This window comes from Ptychodera flava, unplaced genomic scaffold, assembly GCF_041260155.1.
Source record: "Ptychodera flava strain L36383 unplaced genomic scaffold, AS_Pfla_20210202 Scaffold_80__1_contigs__length_553813_pilon, whole genome shotgun sequence".
NCBI classification, from domain to species: domain Eukaryota; kingdom Metazoa; phylum Hemichordata; class Enteropneusta; family Ptychoderidae; genus Ptychodera; species Ptychodera flava.
The window spans coordinates 448,764-460,450 of record NW_027248402.1 but is presented as its reverse complement, the minus strand read 5'-3'; the positions used below and the strand labels follow the sequence as shown (position 1 = coordinate 460,450).

Sequence of the window (11,687 nt, the reverse complement as noted above, 5' to 3'; positions counted from 1 at the left end):
TCAAATCAGACACAGCTCATTTGCATCAAAAACTAGTGAGACAGAGATGCACACCAAAAATCTAGTCAGGACTTTTAAAACAAGTTATATGGTCGATATGACGACATTGTGGCCAAATACGGCACCTCGGTCTCTCAAATGATTAGCGAAAGCACTCCCGGCTTGACTTAATACAGTGATTCATATACTGTATCATTTCCTACAACTTAGACAATTTTGGGACCAATCCTGACGGGTGTAGCATGCTAGCAGGGTACGCTTACCCATTCCGGACACCTGTACCACCACTAACTATCAGTGGTTCAGGGTGGTCCTACTTAAAATTGTAAATCACAAATGTCCCATGGACCTGGTAATATATTACCTTGAATGGAATGATTATTGCTTTGTTCAGCGCGACTTTGTATATACTTTTGTTACCTAAACTATCTCAAAATCAGACAGCAATTGATAAACCAAGAACAACAATACAAAGCGAAGGGAATGTCTGTATTGAACATCAAGTCTATGGCGAAGCGAGCGTAATAATCGCTCTTGTTTGTTTTGTTTCGTTTCGTTTTCCCTGTAGAGCCTTTTTATAAGTCTAGCACCCTAATATTTTCTTTTGAAGGTATGCAATGTACATAATATTTCTATGGAGAGGCGAACTTTACGCTTTGTACATCTCTACAATCCTATGTTGACATTCCTTTGCTTGACGCTTGCACTTAGGGAGCCTTCAGTAATTACAGGAGGGGGTGGGCCGGGGGAATTGGGGGGAGGGTCACTTTTTAGAAAACAGTTCAAGGGGGAGGGTCATAAACCTATCTTGGGGGGAGGGTCACTTTTGACAGAAGCTGATATTATGGCCAAACTTTGATTGTCCGTGTGATATTTCCTGTATAGGAAATCACCGACAAAATACGCACACACTTATAGACCACCATGCATACTGAATTGACATTTTGGTGAATTCCAAAAGCAAATTTCTTACACAACCATAGACTTGTAACCACTCTAGTCTAATCAAGAACAATAATCTAAATAATCAAGCATACATAAATGCAAAGATTTATCTAATTTTGCACTGGAAAAAATTATTCATAGTTTCATCATAGACCCCAATGCATAGTGAATCGACATTTTGGTGAAATTCCAAAATCAAATTTCTTGCACAACCATGGACTTGTAACCACTCTAGTCTAATCAAGAACAATAATGTGAATAATCAAGCATACATAAATGCACAGATTTATCTAATTTTGTACTGAAAAAAAATTATTCATAGTTTCATCATAGACCCCAATGCATAGTGTATGGACATTTTGGTGAAATTCCAAAATCATATTTCTTGCACAACCATAGACTTGTAACCACGCTAGTCTAATCAAGAACAATAATCTAAATAATCAAGCATACATAAATGAACAGATTTATCTAATTTTGTACTGAAAAAAAATTATTCATAGTTTCACCATAGACCGCAACGCATAGTGAATCGACATTTCAATGAAATATCAAAATCATATTTCTTGCACGACCATGGACTTGTTACCACTCTTGTCTAATCAAGAACAATAATGTGAATAATCAAGAGTACACAAATGCAAAGATTTATCTATTTTTGTATTGGAAAAAACTATTCATAATTTCATCATAGACACCATGGATAGTGAACCAACTTTTTAGATGAAATTCAGAAATTAATTTCTTGTACACAAATTTCATTTTACTTCCCTATTCAAGCAAATTACATTTAAATACATTATCAAACGTATATAAAATACAGATATAGCATGTTTTGTGGGGGTAAATTGTCAATAATTTGCCTGATAGACTCGATGTATTATGATTTGATATTTTTGGATGAAGCGCTAAATCAGCTAGATCTTGCCTCCTTATAGTTGCACAAAATAAGGTGACCCTCCCTAAAATGTATGAATTACCATATCTCTTCAAAAATTCTTGCATGATAAATTGCGACCGTCCCTCCAAAAAAGCATCGGCCCTCCCCTCTGTAATTTGTCCCCAACATAACAATTGAACCAATTGTTATGTAAATTAGCTGATATTGTTTTAGTTATTCCCGGGGAGAATACCGCAGTGGTTTGGGGGGGGGGTCAAGTTTTAGAAAGTCGGACAAGGGGGAGGGTCACATTTTAGACAGGAAGATAGGGGGAGGGTCACATTTTACGGTACAGGTGTTCGCGAAATCCCTCCGGCCCACCCCCCTGTAATTACTGAAAGCTCCCTTAGAGATTTAGTTCCTCTGAGACTTTGACGTACGGACTTGACTGAGAAAGCCATTGTGTTTGACTAAGATGGACAACATCTTAGTAGACTGCTGATCTTTCTAAACGCTGATACCATGTAGAAGTATAGTGATTAAACTGACATCTGAATGACCCAAAACCAAGGTCATTGCCCAGATTTAACAATATAAGGGCATGTATCGATTGAGTGAGTATGCCAATTAGTGTTGGTACGTCAGAAGTGTATAATGTATTGCAATAATTTGTGTAGTATCTTGATTGAATACACTGCCAAACTGTTCGACACCATCAAATACCTCAGGTTTAATATACCAATGGTAGGGCTTTGTTGTAATCTGTGGTACTGCCTTGACTTACACATAAGCAGGTCCCCAGGGGCAGGTCCTCAACTATCCGATCGCTGTTTTTCTTATCCGTTGTTCATTTATTACTTGAAGATAAGTTTTCTTTTGTTCTTTAGTGTTGACATTATTTTGTTGTACATGAAGCAGGCTGAACGAAATGACGATGTAAGCGAGGCTGAAGAAATTATATCGACTGCTATGCTGCTGCTGCTGCTGATGATGATGATGATGTTGATGGTTTCCACGTTATGCCATCATCATGAATTGCTCAACGTACAAGACATAAAATGTTGTGCTTTCTGTACGTACGGCGACTTTGTCATTCTAAGTGAAAAATCATTGACTCAAAAACTACATTCGATATTCTTTCAGTTATTCTTCATCAAACTACCGAATGATATCAGTGTTATAAACAGTGAAAAGGGTTTTGCATTAATTTTTCAATACTTTCTTCTTAAATCTGCTCGTCTGTGTATAAAACCTTTTCACCCAATCGTTGTTTTATAATTGTACAACAAATGTGTCATGATAGAGTCAGTGTAGTGAATATAGAAACGGTATTAATATTGATTTCACTTTACCTACCTGTCACACCTTGCATCGACATATTCTTCTCTTACGTGCATGTGTCTACCTCATTGGACATAAACCGGTCCTCAAATTTTGATTAGGCTTGCGCTAATTTCTGAAAATATACTTATTCCAGGTATCGTGATTCTGCACAGAACGACTGTCCAATATTTGTCAGTGCAATCCGATGTTGTAACATAAATAAAACAGCAGTTTCCAGTGGAGATAGTGAGCGAAAGTATGGGCAAACTGGATCAAACTTAGTGATGCAGTTTCTCTCTACTTTCGCCTTTCCAACAACTAATATCCGAATGCTGTCTTCAAGTTCGAAATATACAAAACACTAATCAAAATAAAACTGTGTAGTTCGTCGCTTGAAATATCTATAGGACAAAATATTTACTTTTTTCTTTCCACCGGGATCATTGTTTTACTTTTGTAAAACAAATATACCGTACTCCTTGAAAACAGTATAGAGTAAACCATATTATTTCTAATAATTATCTAAAGCTTCGACATATACCTTAAAATAGGTGATTTGGTTTGACACAGCAATACATAACTTCGTAATGGTAATCATATGGAACACAATTGGAACTAATTTGGTATAATTGGATTTCCATATTGTTCAAACTTCTCAAAAATGTTAAGTGCCTTATAACTGAATGTTGCAATATCACAAATTACACAGTGAAAACAAGTGTATAACTTAAAAAGAAAGCCAGATGAGATTACATTTGTAGATTAAATCGACATTACTTCACCATCCAACTATCCAATGGATCATTGTGCATATTGCATTGCCTGGTCAAAAGGGAACTAACAATGATATTCTGACATGCGCAATGTCATACAATAACTTCCGCGTCATGGCCAGATGTTCGTATTGCCAGTGTCTTATGGAAGTAACTGTTCATTTGATACATATAACGGAAGGAGTCTCATGCAAATACGAACTGAAAGTCGAGCATTTTACTGAAATTTAAGGTTTGTTGATAACAACCAAATCACTACAAACTATTCGACCGACATCTCATGTACCAAGAAACATCATTGTACTTGTCATCAGTGGAAATACACACTCAATCACACCCAATCAAGTTTCTTGATTCCTACTCACCTTCTCATTGGACAGAGCCATCATTACAGAATTTTTTTTCTGAGACATAAAAATGCCTGACGAACCCCGTTGGGTTTTGCAAACTGAACATTTTACTTAAAGGAGCAGAGTTACATGTGATGACGATTTAGACCAACATCACATTAAATGCACCCCTCACCCTGATACACGAAGGTTTAACAACACATACTACAGTAAAAGTAAAGAGTAAACTAAATGGGTTTGGGATCTAACGTCAATTTACAAATCATTCGACATATCAAGGTCGATTCCAGCTTGAGTAGCAAACACTCAATCAAATACAAGTGATCAATCTTCGTCTGACAGAAAAATTGTGATGGTAGTCAAATTTTAAACGATGCGTTCCTACGTGCACAGCATATATTCTACTTTGTTGCGCCGTATTTCAGTTGATGGCGGGCAAATCGAATTCGTCGATTAGTTGGAAGGGCGGTACTTTTTTTCTTTTTCCTTAAACGAAAGAGCGCACGACTAACTTGTGTGAGGGCTCTCTTTCCGTTCCCGGTGTGCGCAGTGGAATCGCAGGCCTTGTCTGTGGTGGAAAGCCATAATACGTACGCGTTGTACACCATACAAATGCTCAGTCAAAAATCCGACCATGACCTGCACGTTACTCGTGATCAAGCTGAGGTTATCTTAAGGCAATGGCTTTGACACATCAAGATACCAGATGAAAGATCAATTGCACTAATGTGAGAGCAATATACACCTACAAGGACAATAACAGTAACTTATAATAATATTTCCATTTAGTTTATTCTAGAAGACAGAATTAATACATTTTTCAAACCCCACGGCAACGCTGACGTTCATCCTCAGTTGCATGCTTGTGAAAGCTGCTTTATGAATGTATTAGAGGGCGTTCTTTCGTTCGGGCAATTCCTACTGAACACAGGGAGAGATATAGAGATGATTATTTTAATCGTACACTATAAGAACGCAGAGGCTGACAATTACCAACCCCGGACACATACAATCCTCAGCTGAGGAACAGTCTAGTGACAAAATATAAACTTCCACAGATTAAGATGACTACCAATGTTGGATTGTATCATTTAAAGGAGGTTTTAAAAGAAAAAAAGAGACATTATAGCGTACAATTTACTGATAATCAGTGCAATAGCTACCCTGCATGTTGCCATATGGTGAGGTCAAGCACATTGCTGACGGTGATTCAGTGGTTATTTAACGATAAATCAGATATTGTAATTGATTCAAGCATTATCGACATCCTCCGCAGAATATGGGCAACATTACACGCACTATTGAACGACTGAAACAGGTGTATAGTTGAGATATCAAGCTATCAGGCAGTGGTTTGTTTTTTGTTGTTATAACATTATACAGGTGACAGCAACAGAGCGTGAAGAAACTTCTTTTTCCTCCGAAATGTATTAACCTCGGTCGTACTGGCTGGTATTGTGTCAAGCACAGAACTGTCTAATTCCCTTCGAGGCTGCATTATTCTGACTCCAGGCTTCGTTAATCCTGTTGACTATTTGTCAATATTAAAAATGACGTCATAAACACCAGCGTGTGGTACTGCTCAAGATTTCAGGAATCCATTTTGTAGTAACCATGGATACAGATCGTGGTATTGAAATGCGGTACGGCATTTAATTCCGGGTTCCGCATGTGTTTTGTGCACCTGCGCACTACACTGCGATATTAAATTTCGTTGGCATGTTCATCGGCGACAGCACAAGCAGTTCTTCCATTTACAAGCGTTTTCAGCAACGGTGATGGCTCAATTGCGAGTTATTTAATGTTTTCCTTGAGCGTCCCTAAGCGCTGCCTGAAACAACCATTGCATGTCTGATATCTGGTGACATATTTAGCCACAATTTGTCAAGGGCTAAGTACAAGGGTATGTAGTAGCATATTGTCTATACATCGCTGTGAATTCTGTACGCACGTACGGTCAGATGAGAGTATCGTATGTCATTGTTCGTCGTGTGAGCGTTATTTTTCAATATCTGTTTCCCAGGTAATTATACGGCAGATTAATTGACCGTTCAATTAAGACAAACAACGGTTTTTTCCGATTGCAGCAGCAATTTTCGATCCAATTTCAGTGACCCGCATGCTGGGCACAATCCAGGCATGACTCACTTCAATACATGTCACAATACTGCAGGGAATTCGATATAACGACTGATATTTTACACCCATTGTTCAGTTACAAATACAGCAGTCGCCAGTCATTCTTTTTATTTTTTTTTTCTTCGCAAGGTAAGTAACTCGCAAGAGGTAGAATTGTCAGCAAGGCTACTGTATTTTTGTTATACGCGAGTTTACTCTTCGGGACAATGGCGACTTCTGTCAAATCGGAACATGGTGAGACAGATATGCGACCGTTTATTGTTGATCCTCGGGCCCACTACAAAGAAACATCACAAATACTGGCTATAATAACTAGAAGCAATCGTTATGTTTCCCTTCAAGAGCAACAAGGGGCTTTCACGAGTAACGGCTCGAGATAGTGTGACATAAGTGTTTAATATTATGCAAAACAATGAGTTGGTCCATCTTCGTCGCTGTTGTGAATAAAACAGAACAGTGCAGAACCAAACAAAAGACATGATCTATCCCATAAAATTCACTAAGGTTCACTATCAGAGCTTTATAGCCCTGTTTGTGAAATCAAGGTAGAATAGGTATTGACTCGAGTGACTTTGAGAGAAGTGACCACATTTTATAAGAGGTGATAAAATTAAGTAATTTCTCTGTATTGCTCTTCTTATTGTTATCTCTGTTACTTCAGAAATACAAGTGTGGCTGACTATCGGAAATGTAGCTGTCTGTCGCCTGTCTTATTGTCTGGCTGGCTGGCTGTCTCTCTCTCTCTCTCTCTCTCTCTCTCTCTCTCTCTCTCTCTCTCTCTCTCTCTCTCTCTCTCTCTCTCTCTCTCTCTCTCTCTCTCTCTCTCTCTCTCTCTCTCAGTCTACCTGCCCGATCGATAGCAATTTTACATTTACACGTGTTATCTCGGTTTTAATAGGTTTACTTCGATGTTTACATAGTAATTTTATCCTTATGAAAACCTAAATTTCTCTGACTCCAAAAGCTTAAAATGAGCCCCCACAGTGGTAGATCAGAAAAGACAGTATAACTTTTGGAAGTCTTATACTTGTCTTAGGAGTGCATTTTACCTTTATGGTACTGCAATACGCGCTCCGAAATTAAGGTTTTTAAATGTTATATTTTTCAAACTTTGCTCAACGGCACTTAAGATTAGAGAAAACTAATTATAACAAAATACAGGTATTCAAAATGGCCACTATTCCTATATTAACTCTGTGGGGAAATATAAATACAATATTTTCACGAAAGCAAGATGAAAGTTCATGTGTTCGACATACTTTAATGTGTGTAAAAAGCAGCACAAGTCCAAGAAAGCATTGGAGAAGTGTCTGTCTATGGGATGCATTTTACCTTGGTGGCTCGATAACTCGAAGCCATAGCCTTAACCATACGTATCTGGAATGTCTGTGTCACATACAATGCAATTTACAGTTATTACTACATTGCACATTTTGCATTCACAAGGCAGTAACAAGAAAACGTCATAAGCGTCACTTGTTGTCTACACCGTCGGGGTAAGATTAGATGACTAAATAAGAAGAAGCATATGTAAGAGAAAACCCAATGATAAAACACCAAAGTCGCCTTTTTATTTCCATAGGATTCAAATATCAAGATGAACTACAGAGAACGGAAGATCTTGAAGGAATGTCTCGAACGATTTCAAAAGGACATGTACGTACACAGCGTGCTGCAGATATTACAAATGAGACTGCGATTCAAGGAGACTGACGTCAAGAAAGTAAAGGTAGGCAACATACATTGTACTTTCATAGTGAAGGTATGCAACATACATTGTACTTTCATAGTGAAGGTATGCAACATACATTGTACTTTCATAGTGAAGGTATGCAACATACATTTTACTTTCATAGTGAATGTATGAAACATACACTGTACTTTCATAGTGAAGGTATGCAACATACATTGTACTTTCATAGTGAAGGTAGGCAACATACATTGTACTTTCATAGTGAAGGTAGGCAACATACATTATACTTTCATAGTGAAGGTAGGCAACATACATTGTACTTTCATAGGCCATGATTCAATGCGGTGTTGATGTTGTGTTCCCATATACAGTACAGGCATACTCTATGTGAGTTGATGTTGTGTTCCCATATACAGTACAGGCACACTCTATGTGAGTTGATGTTGTGTTCCCATATACAGTACAGGCATACTCTATGTGAGTTGATGTTGTGTTCCCATATACAGTACAGGCATACTCTATGTGAGTTGATGTTGTGTTCCCATATACAGTACAGGCATACTCTATTTGAGTTAATGTTGTGTTCCCATATACAGTACAGGCATACTCTATGTGAGTTGATGTTGTGTTCCCATATACAGTACAGGCATACTCTATGTGAGTTGATGTTGTGTTCCCATATACAGTACAGGCATACTCTATTTGAGTTAATGTTGTGTTCCCATATACAGTACAGGCATACTCTATGTGAGTTGATGTTGTGTTCCCATATACAGTACAGGCACACTCTATGTGAGTTGATGTTGTGTTCCCATATACAGTACAGGCATACTCTATGTGAGTTGATGTTGTGTTCCCATATACAGTACAGGCACACTCTATGTGAGTTGATGTTGTGTTCCCATATACAGTACAGGCACACTCTATGTGAGTTGATGTTGTGTTCCCATATACAGTACAGGCACACTCTATGTGAGTTGATGTTGTGTTCCCATATACAGTACAGGCACACTCTATGTGAGTTGATGTTGTGTTCCCATATACAGTACAGGCATACTCTATGTGAGTTGATGTTGTGTTCCCATATACAGTAAAGGCATACTCTATGTGAGTTGATGTTGTGTTGCCATATACAGTACACGTATACTCTATTTGAGTTGCGCCTACGTCGCGCCCGATTTTACGTCATGAAGACTCTTTTGGGGCATATTGTCTTCCTTTGGTACAATGCCAGTGAAGTGATGTCTCCTCTGTATGGTGAACAACTACCGAATGCCACTTATCTTTGATTTGGGAGCCACCTCAATATGATTTGACATATAGCAGGTTAGGAATGGTTAGCAAGTTAACAAGATATCTTAGTCTAGACACAGAATAAAACACACACACTGAAAACTTGTTGTCACTCCCCTTGTTGACAACCCGATCGATATCCTTGTCGTAATAATTTACTCATAACAAAGTCGAATGCCGCGAGGAATTGAAGTGCGGTTAACATTACTAACTTCGCAATTCTGTGAAAATTATAAAATAGCCTTGTTTCCGACGTACGTATTCCTTTTTACGTCTTAAGTTGTTGTGAACTAACGATTAGAATTGATACGAAACGGATATCGATCGAGAAAGCTGAAGACGTGTTCAGATTTTAATCTGAGAAACAACTAGAAAATTTGTCTGGCGGTGCAATAAATCAATGTCAGGCAACATGTTGATAGGTTTGCTTTATTGATTGTGGCACTCTAGAGGGCGCGCTTATGTTACGACGACGTCAGCCCACATTGAAGTTTGAAGGGAAGCAAAATAACAGCTTCGATAATGTCAAAGAAAAACTCCACGTGTTGCATCTTTTCCCATTATTTTATTCTGGCAATAAATTCTACTCCTAGTCCTAGAAATCATAATGAAATGCACAGTACTCAACTGAACTGCCAGTATGACTTTTATGTGTGTAATGTCTTATTACCTGGAGATTAGAATTTGCTAGTCAACAATAACATTATACATTGTTCATAATTAGCTGCGTTTGGAATGCTAATTGCTTGTATATTATACGAGGATTATAGAGTGAGATGATGAAAAAAATATCAAAAGTACCCGTTTGTATTTCTCCCGTAAACAGCGACTATCACTGAGCTGCAATTAAACCTTGTAATTTTGTTATCCATACAGCCATCCACTCTCACAACGAATGGTGATATATTTTTATTGTAACTTCCTTAAAAGTTATAACGTCATTAATATGTTAAACAATAGGCAATCGCTTTGTTCGTTATTAAGAGCAGCTATATATATATATATATATATATATATATATATATATATATATATATATATATATATATATATATATATATATATATATATATATATACGAATCACTATGGAAACACTCTCATCCGTCTCCTAGGTTTACCGAGACAACTTCAGTCAAGTTCGATCACTATTCAACATTCTCAAGAGAAAGAGGATACCCCTGACAGAATTCCAAGCAGTCCTTGAAATCACGGGACAGCCTTACCTTTCTCAATACATTCAGTCAAGACGTGAACTTCATGAAGGGATGCCAATGACGCCAGGAAGATTGAACCCACGGAGTAAGTTCGTTCTACCTACCTACCTACCTACCTACCTACCTACCTACCTACCTACCTACCTATCTCCCTATCTCTCTATCTATCTATCTATCTATCTATCTATCTATCTATCTATCTATCTATCTATCTATCTATCTATCTATCTATCTATCTATCTATCTATCTATCTGTCTGTCTTATATCTATCTTCTATTTATCTATCTTTCTGTCTGTCTATCAGTCTGTCTGTACGTCTGCCTCTTATATCTATCTTTCAATCTATCAATCAATCTCTCTATCTATTTATCTATCTACCCATCTATCTATTTATATATCGATCTATCTATCTCTCCATCTATCGTGATATGTCGACATCTCAAACTTCCTACCTGTCTACCTATTATCACTAACGAGATTTCTTCCTCATCTTTTAATGACAGTTTAAGAAAATAAAGCAATGAAAACCTTATGTCAAATGAAGACGACCTCGCCAGGCACGGAAATTTAGGAGGGCGCCACCTTGTGATTGGAATGCAATCGATGATACAACTGTACCAGGCTTTACTATTGGTTTCCATGTGGCGAGTGAGGCAGAATTACAGAGAGTGTTCGCAGATTGAAAATGCCATTTCAACTCCTTTGCTGAAAACCATCATTTTTACAATTTTATCAACCATTGATAAGTTTTTTTTTGTGTATTTTTGTAAACGAATAAAAGAAATACACATAATGCAAGTTTTCAGTTTCCTTTTAATCTGCAGTCCCATTACTGACTGGGATTGATGCTTTAGATAAAGCTGTAATTCAATAGTTAACATCAAAGAATCGTGGCAATAAGACTATTTCCATTCTGCTAAAAAGGAGGAAAACTTAATAATTTTGCATCACACTACAACAGTTTTGATGATTTCGAGGGAATAACTAGTCTAAGTTCGAACACCTGTGAAGTACGCATGCATTTTCAAGTGAAAACTGGGAAACAAGCCGTCCATGTGTCACTCAGCGATATAC

General features: G+C 37.6%; 1 long non-coding RNA gene across 1 annotated transcript; it reads left to right on the top strand.

Annotated features, from left to right (window-relative positions):
• The first annotated feature begins 5,980 nt into the window (after window positions 1-5,980).
• On the top strand, window positions 5,981-11,406 carry LOC139128950 (uncharacterized). The gene is made up of 4 exons (XR_011551460.1): window positions 5,981-6,174; window positions 7,993-8,139; window positions 10,511-10,697; window positions 11,117-11,406. It is a non-coding gene; the product is annotated as an uncharacterized lncRNA (long non-coding RNA).
• Window positions 11,407-11,687: the final 281 nt, after the last annotated feature.